The sequence below is a fragment of the Theropithecus gelada genome, chromosome 9 (assembly GCF_003255815.1).
Source record: "Theropithecus gelada isolate Dixy chromosome 9, Tgel_1.0, whole genome shotgun sequence".
Taxonomy (NCBI): Eukaryota; Metazoa; Chordata; class Mammalia; order Primates; family Cercopithecidae; genus Theropithecus; species Theropithecus gelada.
In genome coordinates, this window is record NC_037677.1 from 83,904,613 (window position 1) to 83,931,250 (window position 26,638).

The following is a 26,638-nucleotide window of genomic DNA, read 5'->3' on the forward strand; positions in this document are numbered from 1 at the left end:
CTATATTATTTAAATATTTAATTCTCCATTGTTCCATGAAAACAGATGTGACTATTCATTAGCACTGACTAATGAAGGATTGATATGTTATTTCAGATCATCTATCAAAAAAAATACCCTCTTTCCAGCATATAAAATCTTTCTTTCCCCATTGTCCTCAAGAGCTAGGACTTTATAACCTACTTTTATTTTGGTCCTAAAAATATTTTTTTCTCAAAAATGCTTTAGAAGTAATTGAGATCATCAATAAGAAATTTATGCATCTTTCTTGGAAATGTTATGAGTTAGGTCCTAGCAACCTATCTCTAAGGCTATGAAACACTGACAGTTTGGTATCTATTTTATCTGCACCAGCTGCCTACTTCAGAAACTGCTGTTTTGAAATATCATTCTGGGCTGAATATCTATTGCAGTATGTATAAAATGGAATTACAGGCCATTGCTACATTTGCTGCAGTTACTGGCATGATGGATTATAGGTACTCAATCAGACTGCATGATTTAGTAAAGTAGCTGAAAGAGGAACATTTGTTCTCTTTTTGTTTTACAATAATGTTTTTATTAGAAATATATGTACATTGTCGAAAGCTGGAAAATGCCAAAAATAGAAGGAAAAGAGTGAAAATCACTGATATTTTGGCTTTTTTGTTTTCAGATTTTTTCCATTATGAAATTGCTGATATTTCATCCTTTTGACCTATAAAATTGTTAATATCATGTAGCTTACTCTAACATATCCAAATAATGTCATATATATTATTTTATGTATCAAAAAGCATACTAAATAGATTGTTTTATAGCTTACTTTTCTCATTTTTAACATTATAATTTCAGCATTTGTTCATAATATTAAACTTTTTGAAAACATTATTGTGAATGACTATTATATTTCAATATGTGGGTGTACCACAATTTACCTAATGATTTACCTACTTTTGAATACAAGTTGTTTCTAATTTGTTGCTATTACAAATAATCCTCTGATAAACATCTCTATGCATAATTAATTTGTGTTTACTTCAGATTATTTTTATTTCTAGAAATGAGATTCTTGGTTATAGGTTAAACATATTTTCTTGGATTTTTTGTTTGAGACAGAGCCTCACTCTGTCACCCAGACTGGAATGCAGTGGCATGATCTCAGTTTACTGAAACCTCTGCCTTTTGGGTTCAAGCAATTCTCATGTCTCAGCCTCCCACGTAACTGGAATTATAGGCTCACGCCACCTCATCTGGCTAATTTTTGTATTTTCAGTACAGACACGGTTTCACCATGTTGACCAGGCTGCTCTCAAACTCCTGACCTCAAGAGATCTGCCTGCCTTGGCCTCCCAAAGTGCTGGGATTACAAATGTGTGCCCAGCTGGTTATACATATTTTCAAGTCTACTGATACCCAGTGCCAGGAACTTGATTTCAAGAAGAAATATTTGTTCTATGAAAGTAAGGGCTGTGTTTGCTTTTGCTCACCTGTTTCTGCAGTGGCCAGGCTTTTTGTCACATTAAAGGTACTCAATAAATTGCTCAATGAATAAATGTATGGCACATGCCACTGAAAATAAAGAATGTCTCCAAAATCAGACAACATGACATGCATGTCTGTTTTGGGTTGCCAGTGTTGTAATTCTACTCACCAGTGGTAGTTCTTTTGAGGCACTAACAAGTAGTATTTTTCTGGTGGTTATGATCTCACTTTCCAGCTTCTCTCATGTATCAGAGATATTTTGTAGAAGTTGAAAATTGGAACTCTCAAATTAGATAAGTTGTAACTTAAACTTAGAGTCCTCCACTAGGTAGCTTCTCTGGGCCTCAGTTTTCCTCCATGAAATGGGAAGATTGACAGTATCCATGTCACTGAGAGGTTGTGAGGATTAAATGAGCTCATTTTCATAGAGATGCATTATGGTGCTGAGCACATAGTAATTGTCCAATAAATGTTTTCTGTTATTTGACATAATTGAGAAACTCTGAAAATACTTTTTCCTCCAAAAGGGAGTATATAAGGAAAGATGATGATTCTATGTAAACATCTCAAAAAAGAGCCGAGAAGTACAAATGAGAAAATACCATTGAGAAAACAGAATTTTAAAAGATTTAGTAACCTTTTAAATTCCTCCTTGGTTTGTTTTTATTATCCCAGGTCTATTTCTTTCTAATAATTGGCAGAAAAATCACAGACCAAAGAGCTCGTCTGGCAGCGGAGCCTGGAAGAGCAGCTGGGGAGATTGGTGTCCTGCCCCATCTCCAGTCTTCCCAGCGACTGAGAGAGAGAGAACAGGAAATTGGTGAATGTCTGAAGGTCTACAGTGAGGGGGACAGGAGAGAGAATGCAGGGACAAGGTACAGACTGAGAAAAGACTGAGACTTGAAGAGTTTCCAATCTGGACGGGCTGCTGGCACTGTGTGCCTGGGTCAGTCACGGCGGGATATGGATGCTGACTACTGAGTGAGGATCGAGTAGGTGTGTGGGCAAGGGCAGGTCATGTCCCACTAAGGACTGGCAGAGGCTGGCAGTGCTAGGAGAGGACCAGCCTTGGGGCAGGGAGCGCTAATGTTGAAAACAGGGACCAAATCAAGCCTTTGTTTTCCCAGATGTGCTATATTCAGTCATTTAATCGACAGCTGTTCTTGAGAGTCTACTATGCGCCAGGTGCTGATGCAGGCCCAGGGGTAACAGCAGTCAACCAACAAACAGGCAAACATTTCACTCTTTGTGGAGCTGTGTTCTAGTGGGAGGAGACAGACAATATATAATATATAAAACATACCCCAGTGATATGTATTAGAACATAATAGGTACCTTTTTTTAAAAAAAAGAACTGAATAATGAGGGTGGTGAGAGTGGGTGGTGAAAGGGAAGTTTACAATATTGATTGGGGTTAATAAGGGTAGGCCTTGTTCAAACAGTGGCATGAAAGCCAAGACATAAAGCAGGTAAAAGAGCAAGCTAGAGTGTGTTCTAGGCAAATGTAAAGGCCTCAAGGTAGAAGTGTGTCTGTTTTTGAGGAAGGCCAGAGTAGCTGGAGCAGAGTGAGTGAGGGAGAGGATGCTAGGAAATGAGGGCAGGGAGATTAATAGAGGACCCGTTAGTAGGGACCCCAGGAGACCACTGTAATGTTGGATATTCCTGGATCAGAGTTTCTCAATTTATGCTCCACAAGTAATGTGGATTCTGCAAAAGAGTTTTCCTTGCCCTGTGCCCAGGCTGCTCAAATAGAATGCAGGCACAAAGAATATACCTGAATTCCGCTAGCCACTCTCCAAGGTCTTCTCCTGTGATGGGTGGAGAGACTTTCAGGGCAACCCTGTTCTAAATAGGAGGCGAAGGTGATATCCAGACAAATCCTTCCTGGGTATTTGCTTTAGGGATCTTGGGATTTTGGGCAGTATTGTAAGGCTCTGGCTCATGAATTCAGCCCTCTTGTTCCCATATCTGCAGGGGCATAACTGGGGTCCCCTCAGTCCTCTGGGTAATGTGACTCTCGCTGCAGACCTCAACATGGAAAGTTCTCGCTAAGGTGGGAAGGTCTCAGTCCTCAAAAGGAAATTGAAGCTGTGGCAGCTTTTTTACTAGAAGGATCAACTTAATGATGAACACGAATACTTAAAATAATGAAGAGGAGCTGGGTGTAATCAAGAACTATGATTATTCAGGATCTCTGTAGGAGTAAATGTATTATTTCAAAATTCTCCAGTTTTGCACTCCCATGGTTATTGCAGCGCTATTCACAATAGTCAAGATTTGGAAGCAACCTAAGTGTCCATTAACAGACAAATGGACAAAGAAAAGGTGGTACATACACAATGGAGTACTATTCAGCCATAAAAAAGAGTGAGATCCTATCATTTGCAACAACATGGATGGAAACGGAGATCATTATGTTAAGTGAACTAAACCAGACACAGAAAGACAAATGTCACATGTTCTCACTTATTTATGGGAGCTAAAAATTAAAACAGTTGAACTCATGGAGATAGAGAGTTAGAAGGATGGTTACCAGAGCCTAGGAAGAGTAGGGGAAGAGTGGGGGGCACGTGGGTGTGGTTGATGGGTACAAAAAATAGTTAGGAAGGATGAATAAGATCTAGTATTTGCTAGCACAACAGAGTGACTATAGTCAAAAATAATTTTATTGTACATTTTTAAATAATTAAAAGAGTATACTTGGGTTGTTTGTAACACAAAAAATAAATGCTTGAGGTGATGGATACCCCTTTTACTCTGATGTGATTATTATGCATTGCATGCCTGTATCAAAATATTACATGTACCCCATAATACATCTACTATGTACCCACAAAAATTAAAAATTAAAAAACAAATCTCCAGCTTTGGGGTCAAACGCTAAAGCCGTTTATTTACATTTTAAAATTTAGGGGATGAAAAATACAGCATTATGCTTTTAACAGCTCTTTACAGCTTTACCATTTTTTAACCTCCATCTCAGGCTTTTTGTGTTTAAGTATATGTATTCTCTTTATGGAAACCCAAAACTTCCCTTATTTAAATTTCAAGGATGTTAAAACATTTTAATGTTTCATTACAATTAATAAAACATTACATTAAAATGTAGAGTCTACATCATATACTTCTTTTTTTTTTTTTTTTGAGACAGCGTCTCGCTCTGTCACCCAGGCTGGAGTGCAGTGGTGCCATCTCGGCTCACTGCAAGCTCTGCCTCCCAGGTTCACACCATTCTCCTGCCTCAGCCTCCCGAGTAGCTGGGACTACAGGCGCCCGCCACCACACCTGGCTAATTTGTTGTATTTTTAGTAGAGACGAGGTTTCACCATGTTACCCAGGATGGTCTCGATCTTCTGACCTCATGATCTGCCTGCCTCGGCCTCCCAAAGTGCTGGGATTACAGGTGTGAGCCACCGCGCCTGGCCCTGTTTTCTTTTTTAAAAAATGTTTTATATTTTTAATTTACCCTTTTAACTGAACCTGTTTTCAATTCATGTGAATATAACACTAAAGAGTTAAAGAAAATATCAGAAAACTCTGCCAAGAGGTGTCAACTGAGTAATAACAACCTAGTTGGAATTAAGCCACTTTGACAAGGTACACTTTCTGAATGCTTATGTGTTAATTGCCTTAACAGACATTTATCTGTTGGTGTGACAGGCTGCTAACCTTAGATCGTATGCCCAGCCCTGGGTTTCCCCTTCCAGATAAAACTCTGTAATCAGACCAGCTTGCTCAGACGTAGTGCCTGCCTACCTAACCCCACCCTGCCGACAGCAGCTGCTGAGGAGTAAGACTGAAGTTACCCAAATGCTCGTCCAATAGGCTCACATGTTAAAGACCAAATATTCCCCCCGAAACATGATCTCCTCAGTCCTCTCATCTCTGGAAATGGAGCTACCATCCTTTTAGTTGTTCAAACTAAAAAGCTAGGAATAGTGCTTTAATTCATATCACCCCCAACCATGTAATCTAATAAATCAGTTAATTCCAACAGCTCCTTCTCCAAAATATGTCATGACTCTGTGAGCTACCTTCCATCTCTACTGCTATAATCCTGGTCCACACCTCATCACACCTGACCTCAGTTATTGTGATAGCTTTCTGTTTTATTTTATTATTTGAATTTCATTATTTCATTTCATAAGAGACGTGGTCTCACTCTGCTGCTCTGGCTGGAGTGCAGTGGTGCAATCATAGCTTACTGCAGTCTTGAACTCCTGGGCTCAAGCGATCCTCCTGCCTTAACCTCCTGAGTAGCTGGGACTACAGGCACATGCCACCGCACTTGGCTTATATTTTTATTTTTTGTAGCGACGAGGTCTCACTGTGTTGCCTAGGGTGGTCTTAAACTCCTGGCCTCAAGCAATCCTCCTGCCTTGGCCTTCCAAAGTGCTGAGATTACAGGCATGATCCACCACTCAGGGCCTCATAGCTTTCTCAGTGATCACCATATTCCCAAACTTGCACTTTCTAATGGCCATCAGAATGGTTCTTGGAAACCTATATCAGACCATTTCATGCCTCTGTGTGAAATCTACATCTCTCACTGCAGCAAAATAAAACCCAAATTCCTTACCTTGGCCTACGAGCCTGTTACTTGACCAGACTTTTATATACTTTTCTGACTTCACCTTCAGCCCTAAATGCCACGCTCCAGTCACTGTGGGCCTTCCTTTTGTTTTCTGAACCCATTCAATTTGTTCCAGCCTTGGTATAAGGTGTTTCCTTTCCCTGGAACACTCCCTCCACCCGCTTGTCTTCTTAAGGTTGGCTATGTTATTCTGATCTCATCTTAAATTACCACTTCCTCAAAGAGGGCCTCTGTGACTCCCCAGTCTAAAGTAGCCCCCACTAATCTGTCTCTACCCTATTTTAACTTTCAAGAGGATACTTTTCCTGTTTATTTTTTTTTCCTAGCTGTCTCCCACCCAGTCCCAGAATGTGAACTTTATGAAAGCAGTAATTTTGACGTGCAGTTTTCCGCTATATCCCCAGCACCTGGAATAGTGCTTGGCGAGTGGAAGGTGTTCCAGAAATACTCAGTGCATGAATAAAGTTTTCTCTTGGTGGGGCTGATTTCCATCTGAGTTGGTTCCATCATGGGTTGGTTATCTTTATCTTCTACTCTAGACCGTCTTCCTCCCTGTCCACTCATCTGATAACCTACATGCCCCATTCATCACTAGGGAACTCGGCACAGGAAGGGAGTGGGTGAACTAGCATAAGTGGAACAGCTGAATTGAAAAGACTCCAAAACTCATGCCCTGCTGCATACAAATTGTTAGCAATATCCTTTTGCTTATTAGAATATTCTGAATTGACATATAGATGTTCTAACGAAAATTCATCTCTTTATAAAGCGCTTTGCTATCTCTGCAATAGAGAGGGAAGCAGCATTGTTCTGTTTCTCACTGAAAAAAGAATATTACAGAAATGATTTTAGAAGCTTTAAAAGTGCTATTGAAATGCTATTTTAAATACGGAAACGCTATTTTAAACATGGAGAATTAAAGTCCAGAGCCATATCATCTAGCAATCTAACAAAAGGACACATAACTTTGGGCTTTGAAACTAGACTATGAAAAGAGGCTAGTTTTATATTTTAAGCCATGTCTTCCATGAGTGGGTATTTTTATATTGATATCTCCTCCACTTTCAATAGCTTATTAGTAATCTAATATTTTTTTCTGATTGTAATAGTAGCGCATACTCATTGTAAAGTATTTGGAAAATACAGACGCAATAGTGCCTTGGCCGGGTTAGAGTTTAAGGGTGTCTGTTAAAGCCCGGTAGAGGAACATGTGGTGTGAAACAACACTGCCCCCTAGAGGTCTTTGTGTGCCGCGGGCTGACCGGGCCACCCCACCTCCCGAGAACGTCCCGCCGCTGGGTGAAGGCTCCTGGACAACTCCGGTGATTTCAAGGGGGCAAGGAGTCTTGTGAGAGGGAACTCGGTCCTGACCCGCAGTGGGCTTCCCTCATAACCAGACCTGCCTGATGATTCGGGCTCCTCAGGGAGGTTGAAGTGGAGGGAGAGTCTTCGGCCCCTGAGAAAAGAGGCTCCACCCTGCAGGGTCAGCAGGACCGCGGTCCTGCGGGCAGTGGCAGGCCCGCCCCACCCCCACCCCCACCCCCACCCCCACCCCCACCCCCAGCCGGCCTCCCCTCGCTGTGCCTGCGAGCGAGGCAGGAACGGAGCCACCAGGGTGCCGCGGGGAGGCGGTGAGCGCGCTCCTGGTCGTCAAGGGGAAAGAGAACGCCATGCATGGGCCAGCTGAGGAAGCTTCCAGAAGCACAGGCAGCGAGCTGGGAGCAGCATAGCCTGATGACTAACAGAGAGGCAGGAAATGGAACCCTTAGATATCACAGAAGGGCAGCAGCAGAGACACAAGAAGCGATTCTGAATTCATGGCTCCACTTTCACAGGAAGAAACTAGGGAAGGGTCTCTTGGGACAACAGTAGAGATTCACAATTAATAGCGGGAGTGGGGCTTGGAGCCCAAGGACTTGTATACTTCCTGTAAATTTGGTATGTTTTTACTCACTGCTTGGTAATGGTGGAAGACAGTTTTCACAGAAAAGTAAAAGAGAGAAAAGCCTTCTATAATCCAATCCTAACCAAACAACTACATGTTTACCATTTTGATAGATTTCGCTGGAGTCTTCTCCCTATGCATATTTTGTACTGTACAGTTTTATTTCCTACTTTCCCATTTATAACATAAGTACTTTTTATTATTAAAAATACCTTTAACTTTGGAAAACAATGTGACGGTGTCTTATAAAGTGAACACGCCATATGAGCCAGAAATCCCACTTCTACATATTTACCCTAGAGAAATAAAAACTTATGTTCACACAAAATCCTGTGCATGAATGTTTATAGCAACTCTATGTATCAGCAAACACTGGAAACAACCTGAATATCTTCCAGTGGATGAACTGATAAACAGAAATACATCCATGCAATGAAGTACTACTTAGCGATAAAAAAAGGAATGCACTATTGATACACACAAACATAGGTGAATCTCAAAGGTACTAGACTGAAGAAAGCGTGTCTGAGAAGATTACATACTGACGATTCAATTTATGTGACATTCCTGAAAAGGCAAAACTATAGGTTTGGAAAGCAGATCAGTGGTTGCCAGGACTTAGGGATGAAGAGAGGGTGTGGCTACAAAGAAATATTAAGAGGAAACGTTTTGGTGTGATGGAACTGTTTTTGATTTTTATATTGTTGGTGGACACACAAAATCTATATGAGTGCTAAAATTCATAGAACTGTGTACACGAAAGTCACATATTTGTGACTTTCTAGACTGCTGATACTAGACTGATACTAGACTGCTACACTGTTCCTATCTCTGTATTAATAAAGCTGTATTGGAAACTCTGGGGGCATAAATCTTTGTCCATGTTTAAGATGTTAAAAATTAAGATAGAGCTCAGAAGTGGAATGACGGAGACGATGGGTATAAATGTTTTTTAGAACTCTTGATATCTGCCGCCTAATTGCTTTCCCATCATGGTCGTGTCAATTGCCCCTCCCACCAGCAGTGACTGAGATTAAATGGTTTGGGCCTTCTTGAGTATATGAAATTAGAAGACATATTCAGGGTTGGTTGGGGAATTGTCTCCTGGTTGGGGTGGGGTGGTGGAGAAATAGGAGAGAAATGGAGGCAGGTGCGCGTGTAAACCAGAGACAAATAGGCCTTCACGCCTGAGGGTTATCTGCTTCAGGTTTCTGTGCTTCCCCAATAACTCCAATTTTGTTCCTTACCACTTTCTTTAGGATTGATTTTTATTTTCTTATTTCTTCTTCACCCTCTCTACTGGCCGTAGTGTAAGAACAAAGTTAGGCTACCAAAGCAGCAACACTATCCTACGTAGTCAACCAAGCAATGTTTTAAAAACACCAACCACATAAAAGGCACTGTGCAAGCCACCCCTGCCCTCGGGGAATTTACAATGCAACAGGGAAAGGTGAGGTTAGTGTGACTTCCCCACCCAACACCACCTTTCTCCCTCCTAAGTTGCTAATGATAATGGTGAAAATAATGTCATCATCAGGTATTGTTTAGCTGTTGGAAGAAACCACTCGGCGTCGAGTTCATCAAGGAATACGTCACAGATGTGAAATCAAGCCAGGCCTAGCAAGGATGAGTGCATTTAATTGAACGCATTTCAGGTGGAGAAATGCCATGTGCAGAAGTGACAGCCTTTGGTAAGGAGTATGGGACTGTGACTATTTCCCCTTGATGACCTTGCATGAAAATGAACAAACAGCATTTGAAAAGCTCCTCTCCTGAGGTGACTAGAAGGTGACTCAACGGTCCATTTCCATGCATCAGCTTGCTGGAGGAAATGGAAAGGCCTATTCCCCAAAGCAGTGTTTGTCTCACAGAAATAGAGATATTATGTGTAATAAATTGGGAAAACTTGTGAAATGAAACATCTGTTCTGCATGCTTAAGCACCAAGGCACTTGCAAAATATGAATTTTTACTCCATATTCCAAATGCTGTGATGATGAGCTGAGAATGAGTTTGGAAGGTTCATCTCTTTCCAATAAAAAGGTTCATCATGCCTCTCTGACTTTTATAATTATTTTGGAACATTTTCAATAGGAAATTGAAAGAGAGAGGAGGGAAAGAATGATGACAGAACTGATAGAAGAATTGATGAAAGAGTCAAAAAGCTAAAGAACTTTGAGAAACGGATTTTATGTGGAGTCAGCAATGCCTTCAGCTAATTTAACCAAATCAACAAAGCCATTAAAATGTATAATGATTTTTATTTTGCTACAAATCTACGGAGAATGAAAGGCACCTTGTGAAATGCAAAATCTTCCATATTTAGAATCTAAGCACCTACATAGATGTTTGAGAAAACAGAACGTGGCTATTCTTTTATTGAATATTTTTAGAACATAATGCTACTCTCCCTGCTCACTCTACTGCAATAAACACTTTATTCTCTCTGGATGCCCTCAATTTCCCCTACCAGGTAGCAGCTGTGTATCACTCTCCAATGTACTGTTGATTTTCAATCTAGACCAGTCTCCAAGGTTATTATTGACTTTAAAATATACGATACCAATTTGAGGGTTCCACCAGATATCCAGGTGTGAAATTTTTTGAGGCCAATTTAAAGAACAGACTCTCTTTTTTTCTTACCATGGTGCTGCATATTATTGTTGCTAATGCTACACCTAAGGAATTTCTTTTTTTTTTTTTTTTTTTTTTAGACGGAGTCTGGCTCTGTAGCCCAGGCTAGAGTGCAGTGGCCGGATATCAGCTCACTGCAAGCTCCGCCTCCCGGGTTCACGCCATTCTCCGGCCTCAGCCTCCCGAGTAGCTGGAACTACAGGCGCCCGCCACCTCGCCCGGCTAGTTTTTTGTATTTTTTAGTAGAGACGGGGTTTCACCGGGTTAGCCAGGATGGTCTCGATCTCCTGACCTCGTGATCCGCCCGTCTCGGCCTCCCAAAGTGCTGGGATTACAGGCTTGAGCCACCGCGCCCGGCCAAGGAATTTCAAAGCTCGTTTCCAAACATCATCTCATTTGAGCTTAACCGGAACTGGGAGATGGACTGTGCAATTACTTTTACCCAGCATTCCAAAAGGGGAAAAATAAGCATCTGAGAATGACTTTCCCAAAGTCACACAAAGGACCAGGACAAGACACTACGTCTCATAACACCTGTTACTCTGTTTTTCTATTGTATTACATACTTTACGGTTGAATATAACCAGACAAGTCTTCTTCCTTGAAAACTCTCAGGAGAAATGTTCTATAGTCCCAATCCCTTGTCTAATTTCTGCTTAAACCCATATCCTCCCCCATTTCTCCTTCTTGGTAGGCATGTGGGATCCCACACTGCAGATCCCACATGCCTACCAAGACAGTAGTGACCTTATAGAGTCCCACATGGCAGTGTAAAGCAGCGAGAGTCACGTCTTGGGTCCATAGTGGACTGATCCAACCATGTGAGTAGTGGTCAGAGGGGAGTTTTTAACCAGCGTGGACAAAAGTGGGTCACATCAGCAAGGTTGGGACTGCAGCAAAGTGGCCATTGGGATGATAAAGGGACAGTGATGCTCATGTCCCAGTGTGGATGTTGGGAGAGCATGCATGTTGCTTTCTGTGATGGTATCCTTCATGGCACATGACAGCACAGTCATTTCTCCTAATTCTGGAACACCGGGTTTCCTACTCGACTCTCTCAGGATTCTCAGGTAAGAGAGGAGAGACATGTGTGAGGGGATAGGAGGAAGCAGAAAGGAAAACGAATGGGTAGAGATGACATAAAAGGCATATTCAATGAGGGATTGCCAGGGAGAAAGAAATAGATCCCCCTTTCTTTGTCACAATTTTCAAATAATCATTTTTATCAAAGACCATTTCCCCCTTGGGGATCTTGAAGGGCAGGTAAGGCCACCTCCTCAGTGCCTGTGTTTATACTTATGGATACCCACCTGAGACACTGGATGTGTGTTGGATGTGTGTTGGAGGGGACTGTGGTCCTGCATTAGGTAGGTGGGTACTAATGAGCTAATGAACTTTGGTTCAAATTGTAAAAGCAAAGTGACTGCTGTTCCCCAAAGTTGATAAGGCCTGGGTGATGCTTCTCAGACTTTCATGTGCCTAAGAATCACCTGAAGATTCTGATTCAGTGGGTTTTGGGGTGGAGCCTAAGATACTGCATTTTCAACAAGCTCCTAGTGATGCTTTGATGCTAGTCCATGGACTATGTAAGTAGCAAGGAGCCAGGGACATTCGGATTACACTATATATGTGGTTTTGCACCCTGATTTTTTTTTTCCTTTTAACCTTTTAAAACTTTTTGCTTAACATTTTACATGAATGTATTCCCTATGATATTAATTATTCTTTAGACTCATAGTTTTTAATAACTGTGATATTTAGTTACTTGGATGTGTAGTGATATATTTGATCACCTACCTTTTGTTTGAAATCTAAAATGCTTCCTGTTTTTACCTGTTGTAAATCATGATGTCATGAGCATCCTTATGTATAAATCTTTGTTCTCTCTGCACCAAAAGTTGCAACCAGGTCAGAGCATTCCATTGGAGAAAAAGAAAGAGAGAGAGAGAAAGAGAGACAGAGAGAGAGGAAGAGGAAGAAGAAGAAGAAGGAGGAGGAGGAGGAGGAAGAAAGGAGAGGAGAGGAGGAAAAGAAGAAGGAAGAAGAAAAGAGAAGGAAAGAAAAAGGTATATAAAAGAAGTTGAAAATACTGTTTTAAAACAAATATTGACTGATCCTCTAATGTCCACATCCAAGGCACTTGATGACAGGAATTATAGAATATTAAGAAAAATAGAGTTTTTCTTTCACTTCTGCTGTAACATGTACTTGGAAACTATGCCGTAAAGTATAAAGCTCGAAAGTGGCTGGAATATCTCCATACAATGTATTGTAATTACAGATTGTGCTCCAAGATTTGTTGTAACTTTGTGAAGGGAAAAAAACACAAGCTGTGTTTTGTATATTAAACATTAAAATTATAGGCTATATCCTATGCAATGGAAGGAAAATATGCCACATACCTTGAATTTTTAAAAACTACCATACCATAATTTTGCGTAAAAACTAATAAACAAATTGTATTAAATGGGAAATAGTTAATAATTTGGCCTCTCTGGTTTGCTGCTGTGTCGCCAGGTCCTGGTTCTCATTAAGGTGACATCTAGCCTATAGGACATTGAATAGAAAAAAGGCATTCCTTCTTCAAGCACTTAACTTCCATCCAGCCAAAGCTTATGTATATTGATTTTGTTGCAAGACACTGTACTGCCATCTGCTAGAAAATGGTGTAGCAATAAAATACCAATGTAAAATGTCTACAATGTGAATAGTACTTCCTAGATGTGGTGCACAGTCTGCACAACCATAGGCACTGGCCTACATCTAAATAGATTTTTCTGGAATGAAAGAATGAATGTATTCTATTGATCCTGGTTATGCTTTGAAGCTGTAATCTGTCGGTACCCTCTGTGGTCACTAGATAGGAAGTTGGAGAATGTGCAAAGTGATAAAAAGAAGGGTAATGGGAAAGTCTAAATCAGTGCTTCTCAAATTTTAATGGGCATATGAATCACCCAGGAATCTTGTTAAAATGCAAATTATAATTTGGATGTGGGGCCTGGAATTCTGCATTTCTCACAAGCGCCCAGCTCCCTTATCACCTGATAAGAATGCTCTCGGTCCATAGGCCACATTTTGAGTAGAAAGACCCTAAAACAATGATCAGTCTTGACTTCTTGCTAAGTAAATATTTTTTAGTAAAAATTGTCACTCCTAGTTCATTGAAATTGATTCAGTATTCTTATTAATTTCTGTGTTGGATTTTGGAATGGAAAGAAACTTCCAGGTGATTCTAATGTGCAGCCAAGGTTGAGAACCACTGATCTAGTGAAAAGTCATGCACTCAAAGCACCAGAATGTAGGGACTACCTGTAAAAGGCATTCACAAATGAAAAACATCAAATAACTGTGATTTTAAATTTTTAAAAAAGAATTATTCGTCTGAAGATATTTATCACCACATGAATGATCTACATTACTAAGTATTGCAGGTGTGTCCAACCTTTTGGCTGCCCTGGGTGGAAGAAGACTGTCTTGGGCCACACATAAAATACACAACACTAACAATAGCTGATGACCTAAAAAAAAAAAAGGGGGGGGGCGTGCATAGTTTTCATTATATCCACCACCACAGATAAGCAAAATAGTCCTTGCATGCAAAAGGTTGGACACAGCTGGAAAGAGTTTAGAGGCCGGGAGAGCTCTATAGGCAGAAATACTTTGGGAATGAAGGTAATGGGAGGACACAGGACAAGACGCTGCCCTTGCCCCCTCCACCCCCCCACCCCCCCACCCCCGCCGGTGTCTCAGGTGTGGCATGAGCACACGTGACAGAGGCAGTGAGCATCTGGGCTAAGATAGGTATTCTACTCCTCTGGCATTGTGCTTCTTATGGAGTTGAGAGTTCGTCTGCACTTTCTTGTGCATGCCATTGGCCAGATGATAGTACTTTGCAACTCCAATCAATCAACATGCTTGCAGATGGTTACAATCTTGCTGTTTTCCCATCCACGATAATCACATGGCTGTATCTTAATGCCAGTTTACTGAGTTGTATTGCTAGGGGCTTTCTAATTCCCACTAAAGATTTTTAAAGCCCTCAGCCATTTTCTTACTTAAAATCATTAAAGGTAGCTTTAGGTATGTTGAGGAATGTGTGTGGATGATACAGCATTTCTCCTCTGCCTGGAATAGTTTTCTTCCCTATTCCCGCCGCATTCCCTCATCTACGCTCCACCTCATTTTAACAAAGGATGGGTATTTTAGAAAAACTCAGATTCTCTTTGGGGAAGTGAGCGCCACCACTTGTATGGTGATTTTTAAAGATATATTCTCACGTTCTTTGATGCTTCTCCCCCAAAGAGATGGAGCTACATTCCCCTTTTCTGAGTGTGGGCTGGACACAGGGACTCAGATCTGGCAGAAGGGATGAAATGTCACTTTTGAGATTAGGTTATTGAAAGACTGTGGCTTCTGTCTTGGGGGGTGCATGCTCACTTTTTCACTCTTAAACTCCTCACTCTGGGAGAAGCCAGCTGCCATGCTATGAGGCAGCTGGTGGAGAGGCTCACGTAGGGAGGAACTGAGGACTGCCAGCAGCCGTGGCAGTGAGTGCAGAAGCAAATCCTTCCCCATTTGAGCCTGCAGATGATTATAGCCCTGGCAAACACCTTGACTGCAGTCTTGTAAGAGATTCTGAGGCAGAACCACCCAGCTAAGAAGCTCCTGGACTCCTGACTCACAGAAACTGTGAGATGATACTTGTTTTTTTAAAAAATTGGTAAGCTTGGCCGGGCACAGTGGCTCACGCCTGTAATCCCAGCACTTTGGGAGGCTGAGGCAGGTGGATCACAAGGTCAGGAGATCAAGACCATCCTGGCTAACACGGTGAAACCCCGTCTCTACTAAAAATACAAAAAATTAGCCAGGCCTGGTGGCGGGCGCCTGTAGTCCCAGCTACTCGGGAGGCTGAGGCAGGAGAATGGCGTGAACCCAGGAGGCGGAGCTTGCAGTGAGCCGAGATGGTGCCACTGCACTCCAACCTGGGTGACAGAGCAAGACTCTGTCTCAAAAAAAATAAAAATAAAATTGGTAAGCTTGAGGATAATTTGTAATGTAACAATCATCAACTGACACAACTTGCCTGAAACAAAATATTTTTTTCAGCAAAGAACCTGCTACTCTAAGCTTGCTGAAACTGGCTCTGTATTGAAAACTAGAATGGAAAGGAATGTTTAGTGTCAGGGTAAATTCATGGATCAGTGGACCCAACAGAAATGCAGTGTGTGTGTGTGTGTGTGTGTGTGTGTGTGTGTGTATGTAAAATACATCTCACTTCTTTGGAAGTGAAAGATGAATTTTTGGAAAAACAAAACCACAAATCAGTTCTTTGTTATCATTGAAATCATTTGATAATCCTAATCATGCCTACACACTCCCAAAATAGTAGAAGATGGTAGCTCACAAAACAAGGAAGACTGGTAAAGCTACTGAGGTCTGCGGGAGCTGCCCTGTAAGTCAGAAGTGCCCACAAGTTGGAGCCATCAGGTTTTAAATGACAGAAACCCAATTCAAGCTAGTAAGCAAAGAGAGAATTTATTGTCTTACACATCTGGGAAGTCCGGGACTACGACAAGCTTCAGAACACCTGTTTACATAGTTCTCTGTCTCCCTCATCATCTGGCCCTGCCTCCCTGTTTCTTTCCTCAACTTCTTCTGTGACAAATCACTTTCTTTGGGCACCAGTAGCCCAGCTTCTCATCCTGAGTTTGCCTGCTCCATGGCAAAAAGTGCATTTCTCCTAACAACAATTAATCCAACCCTAGGAACATTCTGATTGACTGGCTTGGGTTGTAAGACTTTGGGAAGGGGAAGGTGGTGAAGATATGGTTGACAGGTTTGCCTGGACTACATGGAAAGAGAGGGAGTGATTACCCAAGGGACCCAAGAGGAGGGTGAGTGAGAGGGCTGTTAAACAAAAATATAATCACTGAAGCTCCCTACAACCTGGAGGCTTGATGAGAATAAGCCATGACACATGGTTGCTGTCGTATGGTTGCTGTTCTAAACTCATGGTTGCTGTTCTTATGGTGCTTCAGGGAGATGCAACTAGAGGCTCAGGTTGTAGGCTGAGTTAAGCCAGGAATGAGGTTTTCTTCTAGAAACTTCTGGAACTAAATTACTAGGAAGTCCCTGGAGAGGTTAGCTGGCCCTCCATGTCTATTCTACTTAAAGCTGTTTGACTTATAAGTATGAGAATTTAATTCTTCTCCACCCAGCAAGAGAGAAGAATGAGGTCTATTTGCCTTTATGGTTCTAAGATAACTCATTTATAGTTTTAAAACACAGGGAAATTAAGGATGTAGGAATGTGTGGAGGTGGTAGACATCTGCTGAATTTTTTTCATAAGAGAGTTTGAGTTGAGATTCTGACATATGCAACCAAGAGATCCTAATAAAGCTGGTTCTAAAGAGATCCAGATTTTCGTGTTAGAACTATAATGAATGAGATTTATGTGCTTTTTATGAAACTTTATATTAGCAATTAAAATATTTTGCACTGGAGGATCAGTTCAAGGGCAAATCTATGCAAAAACGTTCCAACTGAACCCTATGTATTCAGAATCACAGTGTGTTAGAACTGAAAGAGGCCTGAAAGATCCTATTTAACTTTTTTTTTTTAAGTGAAGAGGAATATCTTTTCATAAGTTTAATGGCTATTTGTATTTCTTCTTTTGTGAATTGCCTTTTAAAATTATTTCTCATTTTTCTATTGGAACATTACTTTGTAAATTATTTGTAAGTATTTTTATATGTATAATATAAACATATTATCTGTCATATACAATATACATCTTTCCTTTTTTCCATGTTATAGTGCTGCTTTTTATATATACATGAAGTTTTAAGTTTTTTGTAAATTGATTTATCTCTTTGTAGATTATATCTTAGTGTTTATAACTAGCAAGAAGATTTCCCAATACCCAAATACAGTAAATAGCCACATATTTTAAGTTATTTTGCAATTTTTTAAATTTTATTGAATTTTAAAGATCTGCCTTTAATTTAATTATATATGTCTCTAACAAATCTGAAATTTAATTTGCGAAGTAGGCATCTAATTTTATATTTTCCCAAATGGTTAGCCAAATATTGCTGTACCATTTATTAAGTAATCTGTTTTTCCCTATTCAACTGAAATGCCACACTGACTTAATATTTAATTTGTTTGTTTGAGGCAGCAGAACTTCTCAAAACATTTATTAACAGAGAACAATGTTTCATGTAATTAGCATTTGACTTAATAGCTCAATTTGAAGAATGGAAAAAATAAAGAGAAATGATAGATTTCAGTACTACGAACAACATTTGTTGGGACTTTTGAAGGTAGATAAATTGGAAGAAAAAGTATTATGTTGCTTTATTTTAAAAGTAGAAGCTAGCAATTTCTAGCTGCATTTGAGGACTTTATTTTCTCTTTACATTTTCTTCCCTGTCATCTACAGATTTCCTAGCAGACTTAACACCTGGCATTGGGGAATCCTTAAACCCAGGGAAGGAACTGCAGGCAGGAAATTTTCTGTGAATGTTAGGGTTGGAAAAAGGGGAGATGCAATAAGGGGTGTGCTTCCTTAAGATGATAAACTCTATATCCATAAAGCCCCTGGCTGGAATTCTGGGTTGAATTGTATCCTCCCCAACCCCCACCGAAAAAAAAAAAAGACATGCTCTTCAACATATCTTCCTAACCCCCAGTATCTCAGAATGTGAACTTATTTGGAAATAGGATCATTGCAGATATAATTAGTTAAATAAAAATGAAGTCATACTGGAATAGGGTAGGCCTCTGGTCCAATATGACTGGTGGCCTTATTGGAAGATGGCCATGTGAAGACAGAAACATACAAGGAGAAGACCATGCAATGATGAAGGCAGACTGGAGTTATGCAGCTGAAAACCAAGGAACACCTTCTTATGTACTTAATTTGTGTCAGATTTCACCATGTGTCAAAGATTGCTATGAAACCACCAGAAGCTAAGAAGAGAGGAAGGATTCCCCCACAGGTTTCAGAGGGAACACGGCTCTGCTTACACCTTAATTTCAGATGTACAGCCTTCTAGTCTGTGCTGCTTTATTATGGCAGCCCTAGAAAACTAATGCAGCCCACATGATATTTAATGGCCTCATAGCTTCTGACACCAAAATGCCCCCAAAACACCTTTGATCTGAATTTTGTCAAATTTTGAACACTTATAGGAGATGAAATAACTAGAATATGATGAGATACTTATTAAATAAAGCCCAATGACTCCATGGATTCCAAGTAAAAGTTAAGTAAATCCCTTAAAATCAGAGCTAGAATAATTGTTCTGCCACTCATTAGCTCTGTGACCTTAAGCAAGTTATTTAACTTCTTGGGACCTCCGTTTCCTCATCTATAAAACAAAATGTCTACCTCAAAGGGTTATCATAAAAACTTGACAAAGTAGTGATGCATGGAAAAGTATTTACAACAGTACTTGACACAGAGTGAGTACATAATTAATGATCATCTTCTTCTTCTTCTTTTTCTTCTCCTCCCCCTCCTCCTCCACCAGTGCAACTCAACAAATTCAAAATGATAGTTCATCACATAATTGCAACAATGTGCTAGACACTCACATAAAGACCCATTGTAATGTAGTCATTTTGCAATGGAAGTTTGGCCACGTGACAAGAATGTGCCCCTGATATGTCTCCTTGTAGGTTACTATGAACTGAATTGTGTCCTCCCCTGGCAAACTCATACGTTGAAGCCCTAATCCTCAATGTGATTGTATCTGAAGATAGGGTCGTTGGGAGATAACTAAGGCTGAAGGAGTCATAAGGGTAGCACCCTAATTCTATAGGACTGTAGCCTCATAAAAAGTGGGGGAGAGAGAGAGAGAGCTCTCTCTATGGCAAGCACCAAGGAAAGGCCACATGAGCATGCAGTGAGAAGGCAGTTGTCTGCAAGCCACAGAGTGCACTCACTAGAAGCCAACCATGCTGGCACCCTGATCTTCCTCTTCCCTGTTTCAGAGCTGTGAAAAAATTAATTTCTATTGTTTAAGCCACCCAGTCTATGGTGTTTTGTTATGGCAGCCAAACTGACTAATTCACAGATTCAGCACTCAAAGGATTAAATATATATTACCTCTTGGAACAGACAATGTGGATCTCCCTACTTGGCTGTATCCTCCTTCCCTACTAGTCTTCTAAATTTGTAATGCTGTAGGGCCCTCTTCTTTGCTATATCTATGTCCTTACCGTGAGTCTTCTATCTCAATCCAGCCCAAGGCTTTAAATATCATGTGAAATGGTTTGAATGTGTGTGTCCCCTTCAAAATTCCTATTGAAACTCAATCCCCAATGCAGCATTGTTAAGAGGCAAGGCCTTTGGGAGGTGATTAGGTCATGAGGGACCTGCCTGTGTGAATTAATTAGAACCTTATAAAAGGGATGGAGGGAACTAGTTAAGCTCTTTTTGTTCTTCTCCTTTCTCCCATGTAAGGGTGCTACAGTGAGAAGATGCCAGGTCCTCTTCAGACACCAAACTTGCTGGTGCCTTGATCTTGGACTTCCCAGCCCTTAGAACTGAGAGAAATAAATGTCTATAATTTATAAATTACCCAGTCTGTAATATTGTGTTATAGCAGCACAAAGTGATTAAGACATCGTATGTATACTGATGATATACAAATTTAGTCCTCATCTCTTCCTTTAACTGCAGGCCTATGTGTCCAACTTCCATCTTGACTCTTCCACTTGGATGAATAGTAAATAGCCACCTCAAATGTTTTGAAATCCAAAACAAACCCTTCATTGAACTGTTTGTTCCCTCTTCCCAACCATGCCTTGTCCATGTGGACACCCCAACCCAAAAGTCATCCTTGATTTCTTTTTCTTTAGCCCCTCTGCCCACATCTAACCTGTCAGTAAGTCTTGTCAGTTCTACTTCCAAATTATATTTTTAATGTTATTCCTATTTCTCAGTTCCACTATCACCACCACGACTACTTCTTGCCATAGTCTAATTTCTTGCCATAGTCTCATTTCTTGCCATAGTCTCCTAAATGGTCTCCTTATCTCTAGTCTTGCTGTCTTATAAATTCCTCTCCACTCAGTAGCCAGAGTTATCTTTTTTAAAATATAATTTTAATTTTACAAAAAACAATACATGTGCAGAGTTTAAGCAGGCAGAGTTCAACAAATGATATCACCAAAAGGAAACAAACAAACAAGACAAACCAATACCTTCCAGGGAAATAATTTTCAATGCTTCAGCTCAGAGTTATCTTTTCGTTTGTTTGTTTTTGGTTAGGTTTACTGAGATACAATTTGCATAGAGTAAAATTCAGCAATTCACATATTTAGGTATACATTCCAGTGACTTTTGACAAATATATTTGGTCATGTAACCAGTATAATAAAAATATAGAATATTTCCTTTACCCATAAGATATAGATGAATATAGATGTAGATGTAAAAGATACAAGGTCTCCTTCTGTTGCCCTTGAACTCCTGGGATCAAGCAATCCTCCTGCCTCAACCTCCCAACTAGTTGGGATTACAGGTTTGAGCCACCATGCCCATCCCCATAAGTTATATTTCAATACATAAACTGAATCATGTCAACTCTTTAGGCAAAAAGCCTTCAGTGTGTTTCTTCTAACTTAGAATAAAATCCAAACACTTTGTCAGGGTCCTTGAAGCCCTACAAAACTCACTTCCATTTACTTCTCTGAACTCCCCTAGTAACAAGTCCCCTCACTCAGCAGGGCCCTGCTCAGGAGTTTCAATCTGCTTCATGGACGTTCAACTTGCTGCTCCCCTTGTCTGGAACTATCTTCCTCTGATATTCTATCCACCTTACCTTTTCTGATCTCTTTATTCAGAGTAGCTTTCAATTCACCTCAAGAAAGTTATTAATTATTTTATCCTGTTTATTTCTTATCACAATTTGGGATAATTTTGTTAATGTATCTTTTTGCTTGTTTATGTCTTAGACCACCAGAATGTAGCAAGATAAAGGCAGGGCCTTGGTCCATTTATGCAACACTATATTCCCAGCTCCCATGATATTATCTGTTCTACCACACAGAGGGTTCTTCATATTAGGTTGAACTATTTGGAATTACCCACATATGACTGTTTTTGACCTACAAGAATGGCGATTTCATATGGTTCATTTGGTTTATAAATATTTGCTGAATAAATAAATGAATGAACTGAAATTTTGAGTTGCTGCCACCAGGAAGAGAGTAGACAGTTATATTTGTGTGCAGTTAGAAAGGGTTCACTCTCCTGAGTTCACTTGATCACTTTTTATCCTAGATTGCCACCCAAAGTACTATCGTAATTTTCCACTAGGAAAATTATTCATTAAAACAGATAACATGGGTCACTTAAGTGTAAAACTTAAAGATGACACTTCTTTAAGGAAATCTACCAGAAGAAAATCTTTTTCTGATTTTTAAAGTTTAATGAAACATAATTTACATATAATGTAAATGGCTAATAATTTACGTACAATGGCTAATTTTTAATTCTTCACGTTTTTTGTTGGCAGGCAACGTGTTGGACCTTCCTGAGCTTCTCAGAAGAGAGAGGGTTTTCTTTTGAGGCAAACTTGATAGTACATTTTAATAATACAGGAGGCGGTACTGCATGGTGACAGAAAAGCGCCAGCTTTGTTAGCAGGACCACCTGGCAGGGATGCAGGCTATGCCACTTACCAGCCAGGGGACCTTGAGCCAGCTGCTTGGCCTCACTCACCCTGTCTCCTCAGCTGCAATTGGGATGAACAGACTGCCTGCTTTGGGGTTGCCTAAGGCTCACATTGGTTAATGATGTGAAACGCTTAGCGCAGTGCCTGGCATGGAGAGAATTCTCATTAGATGACACCTTGGCTGGGCTTTAGGAGCTACAGAAGAAACTTCATCTCCGTGAGCTCGGCATGTTTCTAGCTTTCCTTTTTGTTTTCTATGCAACCTTTCACCCAACTCAGCTTCTCAGTCCCTAAATGACAAAGGTTTGGGAAGGAAGATCTGGACCAAGGCTTGCATTTGTTTCTAATAATTAAATGTTATGTTTTCTTCAATCTAAATAAGTTTGCCTGTACAACCTTGTTCAATGGTTGTTTTTTTTTTTCTCTCCCTGATAAATGACTCTCAACTTATTTCCCCTCATTTAATTGCTTATCTACATACAGTGCCTGGAAGGAAATAAATTTAATGGCCCCTAGCAATTGGCCTTCAGGTATCAAGTTTAAGTCCCTTTAAGCAGAACAGCAAATTGAGCACAGAATGAACTGGTTTCATGGTAGTGTACTGCAATTAGATGCAAGAATAGGGAAAGCAGGGTGCTTCAAGCGGTGACACAATTAGAATAGCACTGGGGGGGGCTTCTCTTTCCACTTCTTCAACTCCCCCTGGATTCCACTGGCTAAAGAGTCAATGACATCCCTGAAAAATCTTCCCTCTCTTGTTTCTCTGATGCCACCTGTGTTCTCCACCTCACTGGCCACACTTCCTTTACCTCCCAAACTTTTAACTCTGAGTGTCCCAAACTTGTCTCATCACCTATCCCTGCTGCCCAGCTCCCCACCCTGTTCCCCTTCTGACACGGGCACTCTCCTTCTGATCTCTTGGGAGAGAAACAATGAAGGGCTATTTGGCACTTTTATTTCTATTCAAGGAACCAGACTGTGAACAAGTTTACCATTTAGTCCTTTGGACTGTGTCTTGAATTCATCCCTCTTCTCCATTCTCACCAGCACCATCATCATGATGGCTAATATTTCCTGAGTATCTTTCATCCGCATGATGCCAGGTGCACCAACTTACTTAATCCTCATAGCCACCACCTGAGCAAGCGCCTGTTTTATAAATGGACCAGTTCTTGCTGCTATTGTACAAGTAATTTTCTTTCTATAACATCCTCCTTGTCCTCCTTCCACATTCTTAAAGAAACTTGCCCTTCCTTTAAAGTACTCAGGGAGCCCTGCATTGCTTCTTGAAGACTTCTCCAGCTTCATCATCTCACAGTGGTCTCTCTTTTCACTAAATGTTCAATATGCTGCACATAAATACCCCAAGTTAGCACAGAATTGTTCTATGGCTGTCATATATATTAAAAATAATTAAAAGTTCACTTTTTCTCCCATTATGGGAAGGATACATGCTCCTATTAGTAAATTTAGTAGGTAGAAAAAAATTATCACTATCCAGACTGCTTTCCATTTAGTCTTTATGCATAGCTTTCTGTCTGCCTATTTTTATCTTGTGTTTGTAGCTTACTATTATAAAATATGCATCTCCATGTTCATTGTCAACATTATTTACAATTACTGAATAATATAACACGGCGTGGATTTACACATATTCTCTATATTTGGATTAAAGGAGATAGAGTATGTGAAATTAAATGGGAGAAGTATCTGACACATAACAGGCAATACAAATATTATCACATAGTATCAATTTATTTGTGAATATTGAAAGCTCCGAAAAAGAAAAAAGTTTTTTTTTAATTCCCCTAATTACTTATTGCAGTATTGTGTTCATGCAAAATGCTCAATCATTGTGGAGAAATAACAATTTTTTTCCTCATCATGAAGTAAGGTATACTCACTGCAAAAAATCTAGAAAATAAAGAGGAACATACTAAAGAAAAGAATACTCCCATGTAATCTCAGTCTTCAGAAATAATCTTTTGTAACACACACTGCTGGTGGGAATGTAAATTAATTCAGCCATTGTGAAAAGCAGTGTAGCAATTCCTTGAAAAACTTAAAATAGAATTACCATTCAACCCAGCAATCCCATTTTTGGGTATACACTCAGTGGAATGTAAATCATTCTGCCATAAAAACACATGCACGTGTATGTTCATTGCAGCACTATTCAAAATAGCAAAGACATGGAATCAACCTAAATGCCCATCAATAGTAGACTGAATAAAGAAAATATGGTACGTATTTACCACAGAATACTAAGCAGCCATAAGAAAAGAAAAAGATCATGTCCTTTGCAGCAATATGTATGGAGCTAGAGGCCATTATCCTAAGCAAACTAATGCAGAAACAGAAAACCAGATACTGCATGTTCTCACTTATAAGTGGGAGCTACACCATGAGAACAAATGAACACAAATAATGGAAAAAGAGACATCATGGTCTACTTGAGGGTGGAGGCTGGGAGGAGGGAGAGAATCAAAAAACTACCTATAGAGTACTATGCTTGTTACCTGTATGATGAAATAATCACTTTGAACATTGTCTTCTAATCTAGACTCTTTTCTACGTTCTGTATGCACACAGAAATACACATGCAAAGCTGAACACATATGTGAAACAAAATTCAGACACTCAAATTTTCCTCCAATACATGATAAAATCTTGCACAATAGCTTCCTCCACAGCAGAAAATGTCTTTACTACATCTTAAAAATGGGGTAAATGAATGGGGTCAGGCTCTTCAGTGTAATAATCTTGGTAAATATTCTCAATGTGAGAAAATACAAACAAAAGACCTTCTCTCCCAGCAAATTTAGACCTAAATGAAAATTTAAGCACAGTCATTTTAAACAAATTTGTCCTGGAGCTTAGTGGTTCAAGTTCAGGGTTGAAGAGCAGTCTGGGGACATCAACTCTTAATATTTTTCAAGTTTTGGAGCAAGTGGTTTCTAGGCTCTGAGTGAAGTGAAACAGAATCTCTAGGGGCATGTGGTAAAGATGATCCCATACTATGTGCAGCATAGAGTTAAAGAGAAGAGGCGAGAGCATGAAGAGAAACCAGTACAATCAGTTGTTCACATACCACTAACTACAGTGATACTCCCGTTTGCTTCCTGTGAAGCAGACAATTACTAATAATCACCGATGTCACTTTTTTATTTCATACATCCTTTAACTATTTTCTTATCTTGAAAGAGTCAACATAAAAGCCACATCCATTTTCTAATTTTGAACAATAGAGAAACCTAATATCTTCTCATATTTTTGTCTTGCTTCCGTCTCATGAGTTCCCAAAATAGATACATTATCTGAATGAAGAGTTCATGGGCAAATGTCACACTTTTCTTGGTTCAGCTAATTATATTTCTGCTTTTGCTTAGAATAAGATTAATTTTCCTATTCTGCTAATAAACCATGTGATGGCAAAATGCCTTATGCTGAGAAAAGATGCCTTTGGCATTTTAAAGAATTGGGAAGCTATTTCAGATAAGCTATCATGTGCATGAAGAATAATTTATTCATATGAAATGTTCAATAACCAGAAAAGACCGATTTAAAAAAAACATTTCACAATTAAGTTTTTTTTTTTTTTGTTATGGACAGTGATTTCTTCTAAGAAACAAAGCGTCTGTCTATATGAAGAATAACTAACATAATGGTTAATAAATATTGATTGGATCCAGCCAAGTGAGCAGCATTTTTGAGTTTACAGATGTGGTGACTTTGAACTGTATTTAAGTGCTTATAATGAAATCTTGCAGTTGGAGTAATAGCTTTGTTCCTGAGTCTCATGAATATTTTCCAGCTCTTTTGTCCTAAATTTCTGCCTGACAATCACCCATTTCAAGGAATAAAAGGATATAATAAGTGATAAATCTATGCTGGAACTTTTAACCTAAAAAGTTCACATACTATTTCTAGTAAACTGAAAACTATTAGAGAAAGATGGAGGTATTAAAACCTATTCATGAGGAAATCAATGGCAACATATTTTAAATGGTTTTGAATTTTATAAAGATTTACTTTTATAGCACTATGTCCTTTTTCTTTTCTTCTCCTTGGTTTGATTTCCAACAGCTGAGCTATTTACTTGTTGAGTTATTTCATATCTATTATTCCATTTAGACCTTGAGCCCTGTGAGAGTAGGGACTAACTTTATTCCTAGTGCCTGTCACATGGTTTGCACTAAATAGGTATATTTTTCCAGCCTGCACTACTACTTACAATAAGGAGTTTCTTATATTTACTTGAAAATGTTTTCAACCTTCTAGGGATGACCTCTCATATTATTATTCTATTATT

General features: G+C 39.7%; 1 long non-coding RNA gene across 1 annotated transcript; it reads left to right on the forward strand.

The window, feature by feature from the left end:
• Positions 1-624: 624 nt before the first annotated feature.
• Positions 625-25,913, forward strand: LOC112631664. Its single transcript, XR_003121174.1, has 2 exons — positions 625-1,200; positions 22,168-25,913. It is a non-coding gene; the product is annotated as an uncharacterized LOC112631664 (long non-coding RNA).
• The last annotated feature ends 725 nt before the right edge of the window (positions 25,914-26,638 follow it).